Source organism: Schistocerca nitens, chromosome 1 (assembly GCF_023898315.1).
Source record: "Schistocerca nitens isolate TAMUIC-IGC-003100 chromosome 1, iqSchNite1.1, whole genome shotgun sequence".
Taxonomy (NCBI): domain Eukaryota; kingdom Metazoa; phylum Arthropoda; class Insecta; order Orthoptera; family Acrididae; genus Schistocerca; species Schistocerca nitens.
The window spans coordinates 684,983,908-685,000,698 of record NC_064614.1 but is presented as its reverse complement, the minus strand read 5'-3'; positions in this window follow the sequence as shown (position 1 = coordinate 685,000,698).

Here is a 16,791-nt window from a genome sequence, read left to right as displayed (position 1 = left end):
TTCGTAACAATATTATTTGAAGCGCTTTTTATACTGTAAATGTAAAACAAGTGGAGGAGAACGGATGCCAACCATTTTTACTTCACACTCCATTCTTGACCACTACATTGTCTTAGTTTTGAAGCATTTTCGGTGCATTCCACCGAACTTGAAATGACTTTATAAAAGTAATTAAAACGATAAATCAAATAGACCATCGAAGGGTGTCTTTCTGGTGCAATTAAAATCTTCGTAGGTGGTAGCAGGTAAAGTTCTTGCTAAGGACTCTTCTCCAAATCGATGAAGAAAAAACGCACTCTCAATAAACTGCAGACATTGTTGCAATAAATTCTAAAGAAGAGAGTGTGGTCTTCTAGGGGGGAACGTGCACGTATACACGCTTCGTGTTTTGACCAACAAATGACATAGGTTCAAAAACTTAACTGCTAAGGTCATCAGTCCCTAAGCTTTCACAGTACTTAACCTAAATTATTCTGAGGACAAACACACACATCCATGCCCGAGGGAGGACTCGAACCTCCGCCGGGACCAGCCGCACAGTCCATGACTGCAGCGCCGCAGACCGCTCGGCTAATCCCGCGCGGCCAAATGACATAGGTCTGCAGTAGTTTTACAGTGCAACCAGTGTTGTAGAATAAGTCATTAAGGTAGGGCAGTAGTAGAAAGTAACTATCTCTGAGTATCTCAGGGGGATTTCAGACGGCACGGCTTAGTTAGTAACATGAAAGCTCTCATACACACTTTCTGTTCTCATAGTTGTGACATTAATATGTAACTCCACTACTTTGGATGGCTGCTACTTAATTGCAGCTATCCAGTAAGCTGTAAATGCAAACCTACAAGCATGTATCCTCTCGAGATAGAAGTGGAACCAAATTCTAGAAATGATGACAGAGGTTAGATCCAAGGCACCTACTGAATGAAACTTGTAGCTACTGTTTCTAAAGCAGGAGACAAGTAAGTGCCCCTACCCTTACAGTATTTTAGAAAATAATCAGACGTTGCAGATAGACAATGCAGAAAATGGAGACGGCAACTCCAATGCGTTTACCAAGTTGTCAATGGAGTCGTTGCGTAGAACGCTAGGACTTGCCGCTGTGGCGACGAAAAGTCGAATTGCGGCAGCTGAGAGCGACAATGGAAAAACAAATGAGCATATGAGAGTGAATCGTCTGAAGTGGTCAAAAAGTATCTGACCACGTTGCTGATTCATAATCAGATATTGGTCCACATATAGCGGCCATTGGCAGGAAATTCAACCCGATGCGCTCCTTATCACAAGCTCCCGGTATGAGAGACAGCACTGGTAGTCGGTTTTGTGCGACTTCCAGGTCGTAAATATTGAGACGGATAACATTTGAAATAAAACGAAAAGTAATGAAAATAAAAATATTGTAGCTTTGAGAAAAGGCACATTGATCCTTTCTTGTGGATCATGTCACCTGAGTCGTTTGGGCCGGCTGCTGTGACCGAGCGGTTCCAGGCGCTTCAGTCCGGAACCACGCGGCTGCTATGATCGCAGGTTCGAATCCTGCCTCGGGCATGGATGTGTGTGATGTCCTTAGGTTAGTTAGGTTTAAGTAGTTCTAAGTCTAGGGACTGATGACCTCAGATGTTAAGTCCCATAGTGCTCAGAGCCATTTGAACCATTTATTTTGAGTCGTTAGATGCGGCTCGCCACGATTCCCTCTCCTGTGCCACCTCTTTATTTCACAGTATCTCCTACAACCAAGGACCAAAATTATTTTGTCTTTATAGGATGTGCGTCCAGGTTAGTATTATTTCTCGTTCTGACTTTAATACAGCCATTTCAAGATCAGTTGCCAGAATTTAAACCACTTGACACAATACAAGTGAGTAAACGCACATGTAGCCAACAGCCTCGCCGCACTAGCAACACCGGTTCCCGTCGGATCACCGAAGTTAAGCGTTGTCGGGCTGGACTAGCACTTGGATGGGCGACCATCCGGTCTGCCGAGAGCTGTTGGCGAGCGGGATGCACTCAGCCCTAGTGAGGCAAACTGAGGAGCTACTTGTTTGAGAAGTAGCGGCTTCGGCCTCGTAAACTGACATACAGCCGGGAGCGCGGCGTGTTGACGACACGCCTCTCCATATCCGTATCCAGTGACGCTTGTAGAGGAGGATCAGACGGCGACCGGGCGGTACCGTTGGGCCTTCCAAGGCCTGTTCGGACGTAGCTTAGTAAATGAGCATGTGTCGGAGATAACACTCTGGCTAACAAGAGTGTCGTTCATAGCTTAAACGTTATGCTTCTAAAACTAAAACAAAGAGAGCGTGGACTGATCAAATCCACAGAGCTTACTAATAATGAGGGCGATTATTATAGTAGTATTGTCTTGAAACGGGAGACAGTGAGGAATTAGAAAATGCACACATCAAAAAAAATCTTTGCACCATCCTGCTTCCCAGAACTCCTCAAGATAGACGTTGTTTGTGGATATTGTATCATAGACACAGTAGCCTTGACTATTCAGAGATGTCACTAAACCCGCCAATACATACAAACTACCATGCATAAGCAGCGCTTCTTAGACGGAGGGGTCAGACAGCCACTCAGTTCCTGTCATTCCACCGGGAAATAGGAAAAGGGCTCGTGTTGTCTGTAGTTCAACCATGCCTAGATGGTCAATACCGCGGTTCAATCGCGTCCGCGTGTTACTTTGTGCGAGGAAGGGCTCTCAACAACGGAAGTGTCCACGCGTCTCGGAGTGAACCAAAGCGATGTTGTTCGGACACGGAGGAGATACAGAGAGGCAGGAACTGTCAAAATGGCTCTGAGCACTATGGGACTCAACTGCTGTGGTTATCAGTCCCCTAGAACTTAAGCCGGCCGAAGTGGCCGCGCGGTTCTGGCGCTGCAGTCTGGAACCGCGAGACCGCTACGGTCGCAGGTTCGAATCCTGCCTCGGGCATGGATGTGTGTGATGTCCTTAGGTTAGTTAGGTTTAAGTAGTTCTAAGTTCTAGGGGGACTAATGACCTCAGCAGTTGAGTCCCATAGTGCTCAGAGCCATTTGAACCCCTAGAACTTAGAACTACTTAAACCTAACTAACCTAAGGAAATCACACACATCCATGCCCGACGCAGGATTCGAACCTGCGACCGTAGCAGTCGCACGGTTCCGGACTGCGCGCCTAGAACCGCGAGACCACCGCGGCCGGCCAGGAACTGTCGATGACATGCCTCGCTCAGGCTGCCCAAGGGCTACTACTGCAGTTGATGACCGCTACCTGCGGATTGTGGCTCGGAGGAACCCTGACAGCATCGCCACGATGTTGAATAATGCTTTTCGTGCAGCCACAGGACGTCGTGTTACAACACAAACCGTGCGGAATAAGCTGTATGATGAGCAACTTTACTCGCGACATCCGTGGCGAGGTCCATCTTTGCAACCACGATACCATGCAACGCGGTACAGATGGGCCCAAGAACATGCCGATTGGACCGCCCAGGATTGGCATCACGTTCTCTTCAACGATGAGTGTCGCATATGCGCTCACCCAGACTATCGTCGGAGACGTGTTTGGGGCAAACTGGTCAGGCTGAACGCCCTAGACCAGGGGCGGGCAGGAATCCTGCACGTGTGCAGTGCACTTGCTCGTGTGCAGTTAATAGGCGTTCTGCGTGCACACAGGGGCAAGTTGGCCACCCGCTTCCCCCCCCCCCCCCCCCACCATACCGTCTTTCCGCTCTTTCCTCTGTAAAGTGTTTTGTTTCCTAGCTTGCTTTATTGAATGAAGGCATGAGGTTAGTAGGAGTGCTTGAAAGAAATCATGCTTGGAAGAGTACCTATTACCTACGATGCGTTATTTAATTATCAGAGGTAGAGTTTACAATACTTTTAATGTGTGGAACAATATTTCTACATTCAGACAAATGCAAACAGTTACGTAAATTTTCATCACCTTTCACAAACGTATGTCGAGCCAAACATTGACATTATCTTCTCGGCTTCACGATTGAGACGAGGAAACTCTTGCTGTGGAAAGTCTTGATAAGAGTCTATTACACGTCTTGCCAAAAGGAACTTGTCTCTCAGGCGAGAATTACACTGTAGATCTATTAATTCCATTTGGAAATTGGGATGAATATCATCTACAGAAACAGCAACTGGTCTCGAGAACCATTCAAAAGTTTGGAATAAGAGTGATATATCCCCTAATCGCTTGGGGAATTCCTCTTTTGTTGCACTAAGTACGGAAACATATTCTTTGCAATTCTGTTCTCGCACATTGGACAGAATAGGGAAATGCAGTGCGTTCCCTGACGAGAACTGTCGTTCCCACAGCTCAAGCTTGCTAGTGAAAGCTTGCACCTTTTCAGCCATTTCACAAATTAGCTGATTTTATCCTTGCAAACTTGTGTTCAGTGCATTCATGTGTCCGGTAATGTCCAATAAAAATGCAAGGTCGGAAAACCATTCTGAATCTTCTAACTTGGGATCGTACCTTCCTTTGTCCTTTAAAAACTGATTTATTGGTATTCTCAGCTCAAAAAATCTTTTGAGTGCATTACCGAGGCTAAGCCAGCGGCTTCCACCATATTCTTCCCCAGTTTCAGCTAAACATGTGTCAAACTATGTGTAATCCCGTGGGATCTCAAATAATTAACTGCCCGAATAACGATTTGCATGACGTCCCCCAGTTTTGCTGCTTTTACACGGAGTACTTCTTTGTGCAAAATACAGATGATGCTGTACAATGATTCTTCTGTACGCTGAGGCTTTTTTCTTAGTAAACCAACAAATCCCGTTTGTTCCCCTTCCATTGCAAGTGCTCCTTCTGTTGTCACTGACGCCAAACGTTCCCAGTTTAAGCCAGATGAATCGACAGCTCCTTCAAAGGCTTTTAGGATGTCCGCGCCGGTGGTCGTGCTTTTTAAAGATATCATATCTAAAAAATCCTCTGTTATGTGCAGAGCAGCGTCCACGCCGCGGACATAAATCACTAATTGCGCGGTGTCTGAAATATATGTGGACTCATCAAATTGACGGTAAACGTCACCTGCCATGGCACTTATACGACGACTTACAGTCTGCCGAGAAGGAGTGATAGCTCGAAACTGATTTGTATTCTGTGGGCAAAGTAAATCAGGAGCGTCGTTGATGCACTCCTTTATAAACTCATCTTCAGCAAATGGTTTTCCAGCTCTCGCTATATTAAGCGCAATCTTATAACTTGGACATACCGCTGGGCTATTATTGTTGTCGACCTGAAAAATTGAAAACAGTGCTCCATAAAATGTTAAATCAGTTAGATGAGAGACATGACGAAAGAAAGTCTCAGATCTCTCGTGACAGTAGCAACTTATGTCCATTCATCTAGTATCGTCAGATCGCTCTTCTTAAAGTCAGTCAATTTCCCCATCCACTCAAAATCCGACAATAAATTGTACTCGTCCTTGTGAAATTTGTTATAATAGTGTTCAATACTAAACTTCCGCTGACCAGCGAGAATACTGCTACATATTAAACATTTCGAATTTTCACGTTTTTGCACAAAGAAAGAATCATTCTCCCATTCCTTTTTAAAAGATAGCATATCTCCACTTCTCCGTTTCCTTGATTCACTCTTCATTTTCCGGTTCTTGAAATACAAAGTTCACTACGCAGTGGTCACTTCGCATCAACGTCCGCAGCTTACAAGGGAACCTCCCCATCGCACCCTCCTCAGATTTAGTTATAAGTTGGCACAGTGGATAGGCCTTGAAAAACTGAACACAGATCAATCGAGAAAACAGGAAGAAGTTGTGTGGAACTATGAAAAAAATAAGCAAATTATACAAACTGAGTAGTCCATGTGCAAGATAGGAAACATCAAGGACAGTGTAAGCCCAGGAGCGCCGTGGTCACGTGGTTAGCGGGAGCAGCTGCGGAACGAGAGATCCTTGGTTTAAGTCTTCCCTCGTGTGAAAAGTTTACTTTCTTCATTTTCGCAAATTTATGATCTGTCTGTTCGTTCATTGACGTCTCTGTTCACTGTAATAAGTTTAGTGTCCGTGTTTTGCGACCGCACCGCAAAACCGTGCGATTAGTAGACTAAATGACGTGCCTCTCCAATGGGAACATAAAACATTTGATCGCAAGCTCATAGGTAAACCGATTCCTCCACAGGAAAACACGCCTGATATATTCTATACGACACTGGTGACGGCATGTGCGTCACATGACAGGAATATGTTGTCGACCCACCTAACTTGTACACTTAGCGAATGGGTAAAAAGATTCTTCTACCTTGCCCGATTTAGGTTTTCTTGTGGATGTGATAATCACTCCCAAAAAAGTGATGAAAACATAAGAGTTTGTCACATAAACTGCAACAAATGAATGCAACAGTGTCACAGTCGCACAGTTTTCCCTGTGCTCTGTCAAAACATATCTTTTTAACGTTTTATAATTTTTCCGTTTGTAGACCGTCAAATCCTGCATATGTCCAAGCAAATCTGAACATGTCCTGGAATTTTGGAGAGCGAAGTTGATTATGTATGAGTGCCTGAACTTTGATAATTGTCTGAAAATAAAAAATTAAAATTCTCACTCGACGGGAGACTTGAACCAAGGTTCTCTTGTTCCGCAGTTGCTCGCGCTAACCACGGGACCACGGCAGCCCTAAGCTCACATTGCTCTTGATATTGAATATCTTGTGCATGGACTACTCAGTTTGTATATTTTGCTTATTTTTTTCATAGTTCCACACAACTTCTTCCTGTTTTCTCGATTGATCTGTGTTTAGATTTTCGAGGCCTATCCACTGTGCCAACTTATAACTAAATGTGAGGGGGGTGCGATGGGGAGGTTCCCTTGTTAGTCTGGTACTACACTACCGCAACCTGCCGGCTGTCGCCACTGCCCCGGTCGACGATTGCACGCGAGCATCACACGTGCAGCGCCGTGCGCTCATGAGCCGCGTGCAACGCGAGTGCAGCAAGATGGAGGTTCCCTGCTGTTTTGGGGTGGCATTATGTGGGAACGACGTACGCCGCTGGTGGTAGTGGAAGTCGCCGTAATTGTTGTACTATACGAGAATGTCATCCTCCGACCGATAGTACAACCGTATCGGCAGCATACATTCGTCTTCACAGACGACAATTTGCGCCCCCATCGTGCACATCTTGTGAATGACTTCCTTCAGGATAACGACATCGCTCGACTAGAGTGGCCAGCAATTTCTCCAGACATGAATCCTATCGAACATGCCTGGGATGGATTGAAAGGGGCGTTTTATGTACGACGTGACCCACCAACCACTCTGAGGGATTTACGCCGAATCGCCGTTAAGCAGTGTGACAATGTGGAGCAAAAGTGCTTTGATGTATTTGTGGATAGTACGCCTCGACGAAAACAGGGATGCAGCACTGCAAGAGGACGTGCACTGGGTATTAGAGATACCGGTATGTATAGCAATCTGGACCACCACCTCTTAAGGTCTCGCTTTTTGGTGGTACAAGATGCAATGGCTGGTTTTCAGGGGCAATAAAAAGGGCGGAAATGATGCTTATGTTGAACTCTATTCCTATTTACTGTACAGGTCCCGGCACTCTCGGAACCTCGGTGATGCAAAACCTTTTTTGATAAAAGTAGTTCCTCTGAGATTGCAGACCGAATTGAGAGATTTCCACGATTTGTCGATCTGGAAACCCTCGTCTCGATTGAGCAGGTTCTCTGCTAAACATAACACAGTTTCTGTAACCACTAAAACCAAATAGGACGAGGCTGTGGCCGGTATCTTGACTTTTCTGTGTGCCGTGTTGAACAGCGTGACTATGACCCTCGGTGGCGGAGATCTTTCTCTTGGCTATGTGGTCGCCAGAGGTCGGTCGTAACGACGCTCGAGACCGACGGCAGTGAGGCGCGGCCGACGGCCGGAAGTTCAAATGGTTCAAATGGCTCTGAGCACTATGCGACTTCTGAGGTTATCAGTCGCCTAGAACTTACAAGGGAACCTCCCCATCGCACGCCCCTCAGATTTAATTACAAGTTGGCACAGTGGAAAGGCCTTGAAAACTGAACACAGATCAATCGAGAAAACAGGAAGAAGTTGTGTGGAACTATGAAAAAATAAGCAAAATATACAAACTGAGTAGTCCATGCGAAACATATGCAACAATAAGGTGTTAGTAAGCTCCGGAGAGCGGTGGTCTCGTGGTTAGCGTGAGCAGCTGTGGAACGAGAGGTCCTTGGTTCAAGTCTTCCCTCGAGTGAAAACTTTTAATTTTTTATTTACAGTTTATGTCACAAAACTTTATGTTTTCATCATTTTTTTGGGAGTGATTATCACATCCAGAAGAAAACCTAAATCGGGCAAGGTAGAAGAATCTTTTTACCCATTCGCCAAGTGTACAGGTTAGGTGGGTCGACAAAATATTCCTTTCATGTGACGCACATGCCGTCACCTGTGTCGTATAGAATATATCAGACGTGTTTTCCTGTGGAGGAATCGGTTGACCTATGACCTTGCGATCAAATGTTTTCGGTTCCCATTGAAGAGGCACGTCCTTTCGTCTACTAATCGCACGGTTTTGCGGTGCGGTCGCAAAACACAGACACTAAACTTATTACAGTGAACAGAGACGTCAATGAACGAACGGACAGATCATAACAGTGGGAAAATAAAGAAAATAAAATTTTCACTCCAAGGAAGACTTGAACTAAGGACCTCTCATTCACCAGCTGCTCACGCTAACCACGGGACCACCGCTTTCCAGGCCTGACTATCTCCTTGATGTTGCATATGTTGCGCATGGACTACTCAGTTTGTTTATTTTGCTTATTTTTTCATAGTTCCACACAACTTCTTCCTGTTTTCTCGATTGATCTGTGTTCAGTTTTTCAAGGCCTATTCATTGTGCCAACTTATAACTAAATCTGAGGGGGGAGCGATGGGGAGGTTCCCTTGTTAGAAGTAATTAAACATAACTAACCTAAGGACATCACACACATCCATGCCCAAGGCAGGATTCGAACCTGCTACCTTTGCGGTCGCTCGGTACCAGACTGTAGCTCCTAGAACCGCACGGGCCGGAAGTCAGCGGGCCTCGAGTAAGAACGACACATATCGCTAACGTCGGTTTGCAGTACGATTTTCGAACATATCCTGTGTTTGAACATTATGAGTTACCTCGAAGAAAACGATTTATTGACAAAAAGCCAACACCGATTCAGAAAGTATCGTTGTGTTGAAACACATCTAGTTCTTTCAAATGGTTCAAATGGCTCTGAGCACTATGGGACTTACCAGCTAAGGTCATCAGTCCACTAGTTTAGACTTAGGTTGAAGTACCTAACAAACCTAAGGGCATCACACACATCCATGCCCGAGGAAGCATTCGAACCTGCGACCGTAGCGGTCGCGCGGTTCCAGACTGAAGCGCCTAGAATCGCTCGACCACCCTGGCCGGGCCCTATAGTTCTTCATTCTCACGAAATAAAGAGTGCTGTTAACGGGAGAAATCAAAATGATTCCATATCTTTGGATTTCCAGAAGGCTTTTGACAATGTACCTCATAAGCGACTTCTAATCAAATTGTGTGCCTATGGACTATCACCTCACTAGGAACCCCTTGAGTGCGAGGTCGCAGAAGGCCAATGATGTTTAGGGGTTTTGACGCCTCATAAATTTTCTACCATACAGCAACATTATTCGATGCTAATGGCAACGGGGGCCGGAACTGCAGGTATCCTATGGTGAGCACAGTACGAGGCTACAGAGCGTAGTTGAACTGCTTAGTCGACGAGCATGTATATCTACATCTACATGGTTACTCCGCAATTCACACTTAAGTGCCTGGCAGAGGGTTCATCGAACCATTTTCATACTACTTCTCTACCATTTCACTCTCGACTGGCGCGTGAGAAAGAGGAACACCTAAATCTTTCCGTTCGAGCTCTGATTTCTCAGCAACTCACTACAGTGCTACACTACTAGTGGTGTTGATACAAACCGGAGCAATGCCAACGACAAACAAAGCAAACATTGCGTTATATCTACACCGACAGTTTTCGTCAGGGGAATCCAAGGAATTTCGCGGAGTGAGAAAGAAGTGGCAGAAGAAATATTAGCGTTTCGGCAACATGAGTTACTGGAATACGTGCGGTATACGCTTGATTGTGCGGACAATGTACATGAGGAGTACAATGATGACAGTATGTGCTTGACATTTGAAAGTGATACTGAAACAGGTGTCGAGTCATGTAGATAATCATCCTTGTCGGACAGGGAGTCACAAATCCGTTCTCCAATGAAACGTGGTAAAGGAACGGGTGCTGAAGATAGTTACGTTCATGAAAGATCATCCGCAGCATATTAAAAAAAAAACTAATAACTGATTTCGAATAAGTCCGCAGCAATACGACCGTGTAGTGCATAAGAAAAACTACAGATATTCAATTGAGGAAAGGCGCACATTACAAAAACTGGTGTTTGCGCGTTTCAAAAATGCTCGGTGCAATTTACAGAATGTGCATTATAGTGAGCTACTACGTTATGCAGATCAAATTTCATGCGGCATAGATTACAGTGACTTCAAGGCAAACAGTGGGAAGCGTTAACTTGACGATGCACAGAAAACTCCATAATAGGCTGAAAATTTGTAGGTAAGGTAAACAAACTGATCCCAAAATTCAGTAAGATATTTGTTTTCAGCTCCGACCAATCTGGATTACAGAGGAAATACAAATGAAAGGAACGTGGAAATTAGACGCACCAAGAGAATTTTATTAAGATCGGCTATCATCAATGCCCTAACGCATTATGCCGACTGTTAGTCTGGAGGGTAAATTGTCTGGAAAGTTATTTATTGTGCGGCGAAAATATGGGGGTGCTCTACGCCGAACGATTCTTTCTCGTGCGTACAACTTTGCAAGGGTAGTAAGGAATAATTACGTCACAGGAAATAAGAGTGGGAAAATGGGCGAAAGAGAACTACAACTATTGTATGAGCACTGCTTTCAGCCAATAGACGGTCAAAATAACTTGCTTTTGCTTGATTCTTAGTCTCTGTATAACGGTCATTTTCCTTCAGAGCAAACTGTCCCTCCTGGAAAATGTTTGACATTGCAACTCATACCGCCTGAAATCACTAAACGAATTCGGCCTCATGATGTTTGTTTTTTGCGTGCCTATAAAACATTATCAATTATAAGCAGCTACGCCTTAAAGGATAGCCAGTTTCTCAATAAGCTACATGGAAGATTGTTTCGCATTCGGTTGCATGCTGTCACGTTCCATCAGTTCATCACACCGTCACACCAACACGATTCTATACGCATGCTTTGAGAGTGGATACCTAGCAGAACCTCCTGCACGGTTTGTAACTCCCAAGCAGTTCGCCATCGATCTTGACGATGTGAACCTTTGTGGTCACTGTGGCGCACAGTTTATCAATCAGTGTTCAAGGTGCAAGTTAAGCGTTTGTTTTGAACATTTCTTGAATGTCGACGATGTCCATTCTGTGACGTGTAATACATACGTCCCACAGAAGGTTGGAGGAACTATCTTCTGTTCACTCATTTTCTGTCACCCTCGTGATGCACGTAGTGAGTCATTAGCAGCTAATATTTTTCCTTCTCAGTTGTTAACACAACATTTTCAAATGAGCCTTACTGAAAATTGCACTTGCGATCTCGCACTCAAGGGGTTCCTTGTCAGCTGTGCGACTGGATGCCTGATTTCCTCTGACAAACGTCACGGCTCGTAGTAAATGGTGGAATGTCATCGAATAAAACAAAAGTAATATCTGACGTTCCTGATCGTGTAAACGATTTAGGAGACAATCTGGGTAACCCTCTCATATTGTTTGAAGATGACTGTTGCTATTTACCGTCTTATAAGATTATCCGATGATCAAAACAAATTGTAAAGCGTTTACTACGAAATGTATAAAGTACGAAAAGTGACAATTGACTTATAATTATGAAATGTGTGAAGTCATACAAATGAGTACTAAAACGAATCCTATAAATTTCGGTTACACGATAAATCACAGAAATCTGCAGGCTGTAAATGCAGCTAAATATTTAGGAACTACTATTACGAATAGGTGAAGCTGTGGTTGCAGCAAACCAAATACTACTATTTATTGGCAGAACACTTAGAAAGTGCAGCAGATCTACTAAAGACAGTGCCTACGCTACGCTTGTTCGTCCTCTCCTGGAGTATTGCTGTGTAGTGTGGATCGTTGGAAGATATCGAAAAAAGTTCAGAGAACTGCAGCTAGTTTTGTATTATAACGAAACGGGGGAGAGAGCACCACGGTTACGATACCAGCATTTGGGCGGCAGTTATCAAAACAAACACGCTTTTCGTTGTGGCAGGATCTTCACAATTCAGCCACGAACTTTCTCCTCGCGGTGTTCAAATGTGTGTGAATTCCTAAGGAACCAAACTGCTGAGGTCATCGGTCCCTACACTTACACAAAACTAACTTAAACTACCTTATGCTAAGAACAACACACACGCACACCCATGCCCGAGGGAGGACTCGAACCTCCGGCGGGAGGGGCCACGCAGTCCGTGACATAGCGCCTCACACCGCGCTGCTATTCCGCGCGGCCCTCGTAGTGTGAAAAAAATTTGTTGGTGCCCACCTACATAGGGAGAAATGATCATCATAATAAAATAAGAGAAATCAGAGCTGTCACGAAAAGATTTAAGTGTCCCTTTCGCCCGCTCGCTGTTAGAGAGTGGAACTGTAGAGGAAAAACCTGAAGTTAGTTCAATTAACCCTCTGCCAGGCACTGGACTGTGAAATGCAGAGTATCCCTGTAGATGTACATTTAGATCTTGCAGCAGCAAGAGCCGTGGCTGAGCCTGGGATCGACCGTGCGCGGTCGTCAGTCAGTCCAGGCCGCGGATTGCTGTGGCGGTGCTCAATACTGTTGGCTCGGCCTGTGCTGAGGGACGTTTAGTCGATGACGCGAGCTGCTAGCCATAGCGAGGACAGAAGCTCTGCAGGAAGCGAAGTCAAAGATCCTCATCGTGTTGGCCTGCGCATCGACGCCGGTTGGACATTGTCGGCACGGACGGCACTGGCGTGTGGACAACCACCTGTTGGAGCGGGTGCTGTTTTCTCCGGTCGCACACACGGCATTGCAGAAAGACGAGGAACGGCTTCGGCAGATTGAAAGGAACACAGTCAGAGTGCTTTTGAGTTACTGTTGGCGTCGTGGTGCTCTTGTGTCCACAGCGTTATATGCAAAGGTGCGTTTAGTGAAGTCAATGGTAGTTCACTTCGACTGGAAGTTGTGAGATTGAGTTACGGAATGCTGTGGGTATGGCACGTGGGACCATGCTGTGGGAATGTTGTGTACTGCACTCAGGACATGCTTAAGTGAGTATGGCGTCATAATGTAAGCCGATTCGTTTCATTATCCGCAGTGTGAGTGATTGCGCAAAAGCTAAGTAATTTAACATCTTGTTACAGCTGTGGATCCGTTCCGTAATCTCAGGTTTTAATGTTGATTCAGTAACGATCTTGTTGCTGAACCTGCGTCTAAGTCATGTCTAATGTGAATTGCTATATTCTGCTGCATAAGTGAATTCTGTAACTGTTCGCTTAGGCGTAAGCGTGGTGGTTGAGGAGTATGTTGGTAGCTCGTGTCTTGATGATTTGGAGTAGGTAGCAGTACCCAGCAAGCAGTAGCTAGTAGCGAATTTACTGTTCTTTTGTTATACGTAAGTGAAACGTAAATACATTCAAGCACTTGTCAGTTTCATAGCAAAAATCCAGATGGATCTAATGGAAACAACCGAGGCGCGGAAAAATGAAAATAATTTGGTTTGCTCTGAGCACTATGGGACTCAACTTCTGAGGTCATCAGTCCCCTAGAACTTAGAACTACTTAAACCTACCTAACCTAAGGACATCACACACATCCATACCCGAGGCAGGATTCGAACCTGCGACCGTAGTGGTCTCGCGGTTCCAGACTGCAGCGCCTAGAACAGCACGGCCACTCCGGCCGGCGAAAATAATTTGATGGAACAAATTCAGTGAGGGTTGCGGCATGGAATGTAAGATGTCTCAACCTCAAGAAGCTTGAATTAGAATGACAGTTAAAAACTAAATACATAAATGTGGCAGCAATTATTGAAGCGGGGCTTTCGAGCCACGAGAGCCACCTCTAAGGCTGCGGTCCCATTCAAGCTAGCTCGGCAGGGCGTGAGGGGAATGACCCTCAGGGCTGTCTGGAGCCTGCAGGTGGTCCAGACGACGGATAGCCATCCGTAACAAATTGGCCAAGCACGAACAGGATTCACTCATTGAGAGTTCCGCACAGACTTAATTACGCAATGAAGTGAAAGAACTCCAACCCTCTCTTCGAAGTTACTCATTGTATAACAACCAGTCTCAGTGTCTCTGTACACCATTATCGCCGAAACTGGTTTGCAATATTTATTAACGTCGAAAGGACATGTGGAAGTGTTTTATTTTACTGCATAAGCGAACGGCAGAAGTCCCTCAAATCTTCAATCAGAAAGATGGACATACGAAAACTTAATTATGTGTATAGATAGTTCATCCATTCCGGGAATCGAAAATCTCAACGATTTTTGCCAGTTATCGTTACTGATACTGGCAGATATCGGTCCCAGGGATTCCGAGACTTAATTTCAGGTCTGAAGTCGGATAACAAATGACAAAAGAAATATTTTTTCATGTGGTATAGTAATTAATTAACAATTTTCTAACTTTTTTCCTCTACTTTTACTGTGAAACTTTGTTCTTGCTAAACTTCATGATTCTATGTCAAGGGAAAAAACCACATAGATTTTAAAGTATCAAGATATGTGACAAAAATCATTGCATTGAATTAGTAGCTTAAATTTTTTAGACCATCAAGAATTCATAGACCTTCGTATCTGACGTAAATTTCAACTTCATACGTCGACCCGCTCCTGACACAAAGGGGTCTTAACAGATGGACAGACAGTCTGACAATAAGTGACGAAAAATTCTTTCCGTGCTGTAATCGTAAAATCACAATTTTAGACATTTTTTTTTGCTTTTGTTGTAGGCTGAAATCTTGTTTTTTGGCAAATTTCATGATTCTAGGTCAACGGGAAGTATCCAACAGATTTTGTGGAGTGAGTTTTCAGTTTCCAAAATATGTGACATAAATGGCCATATATGTTGATCGCATTCACTTAGAGGGGTTTGTAATTCTTAATAGCTTACATAAATTTCAATTTGTTGCGTTTTCTCGTTCCTGAGAGAAATGATTTTGAACTGTCGGACAGACTGCCATACACACAGCGAAGCGATCCCATAAGGGTTCCGTTTTTATCCATTTATTTCTTTAATCGTATGGCTAGGGTCCCCCGTCGGGCAGACCGTTCGCCGGGTGCCGGTCTTTCAATTTGACGCCACTTCGGCGACCTGCCGTCGATGAGGATGATAGGATGATGATGACAGCACAACACCCAGTCCCTGGGCCGAGAAAATTCCCCGATCCTGCCGGGACTCGAACCTAGGCCCAGAGGATTGACAATCCATCACGCTGACCATTCAGCTGCCGGGGGCGGACTTTTTATCCATTGATGTGCGGAACACTAGAAATACCTGCAATTGATGGGCAGAGGAAGAAAGGAGCGGAGGCTGTGAAAGCCAAAAGTTGGAAACACTTCCTTTCATTGGTTTTGACCACGGCAGGTCAACTCCACAGACTTTCCCTGCCTCCTCCTTTCGATAGACAATTCTATCTCGTGCCTACACATAACGTGACGAAACCTAGGCTCCTCTTCTGCAATCATTCCAGGTCCAAACTTCTGTGCTCGCACGACAACCAGCAAACTCAGTACATTACCAGCCGCTCTCGAACCGATCCGCCGGGGACTGGATGTTTGTGCTGTCCTCAACATTTCATCATCATTCATGAAAGTGGCGAAGTTGGACTGAGTAAGGATTGGGAATTTGTACGAGCACTGATAACTGCGCAGTTGAGCGCCCTACAAACCAAACAGAATCATCATCTCGACCGAACACTGTAATCCTCTTGATAAGTGACAGTACAGGGAAGGTAATGGTGTGTGTCCGCTCCAACAAAAATGGGATCAATATCCTGTCAGCAGCTGAACCATCGAAGTGACGGTAGGTAGTGATTTTTTGTTAACTATCTAGTTTCTGGAGTTTATTTGGTGGTATGTATATTACTGGCACTAACCCTATAGTCATGATGCCAATGATACCTTCCTGTCTTCATCACTTTTTGTATCTATAGATGCGTGTAACTGTGTTAGGATCATTACAAGGTCCAAATGCTTCAAAAAAAGATGAAATCATTCCTTTTTCCTGTGGGATATTTTATGTTATGCATTGTCATTATTTAGCTCCGTATTAAATAATGCAAACTTGTCCCCATCTTTGTTTGTGTCAGGGCCTGAATACTTGTTGTCTTGAGGTCAGCATAACGTAACCTCGCATATGCTCATATTGAAGATTACTAACACTGTCACAACAAAACTCTTAGTTTTATAACATTTGTTTTGTAATGTCGAAGACTATGTGACATGTATGCATTTGCATTGAGAATTATTGTGTCATTACAATATCAAAATTTTTAACAGTTGCAACAGAAGTTCCCTTAATGTTAAGCTAATGCCATGTTGTGTACTTGCTGATGATTATCACCACAATGGTGACAAGTTTTCTATTTTCCGTCTGTGTCAAAATGCCTGATATTACTGGAATAAGTGTGTCATGTATCTTCCATATGATATGTCTATGTTTCAGTGATCTAGGACGTATGACGGCGTCATTGACACTTTGATAATA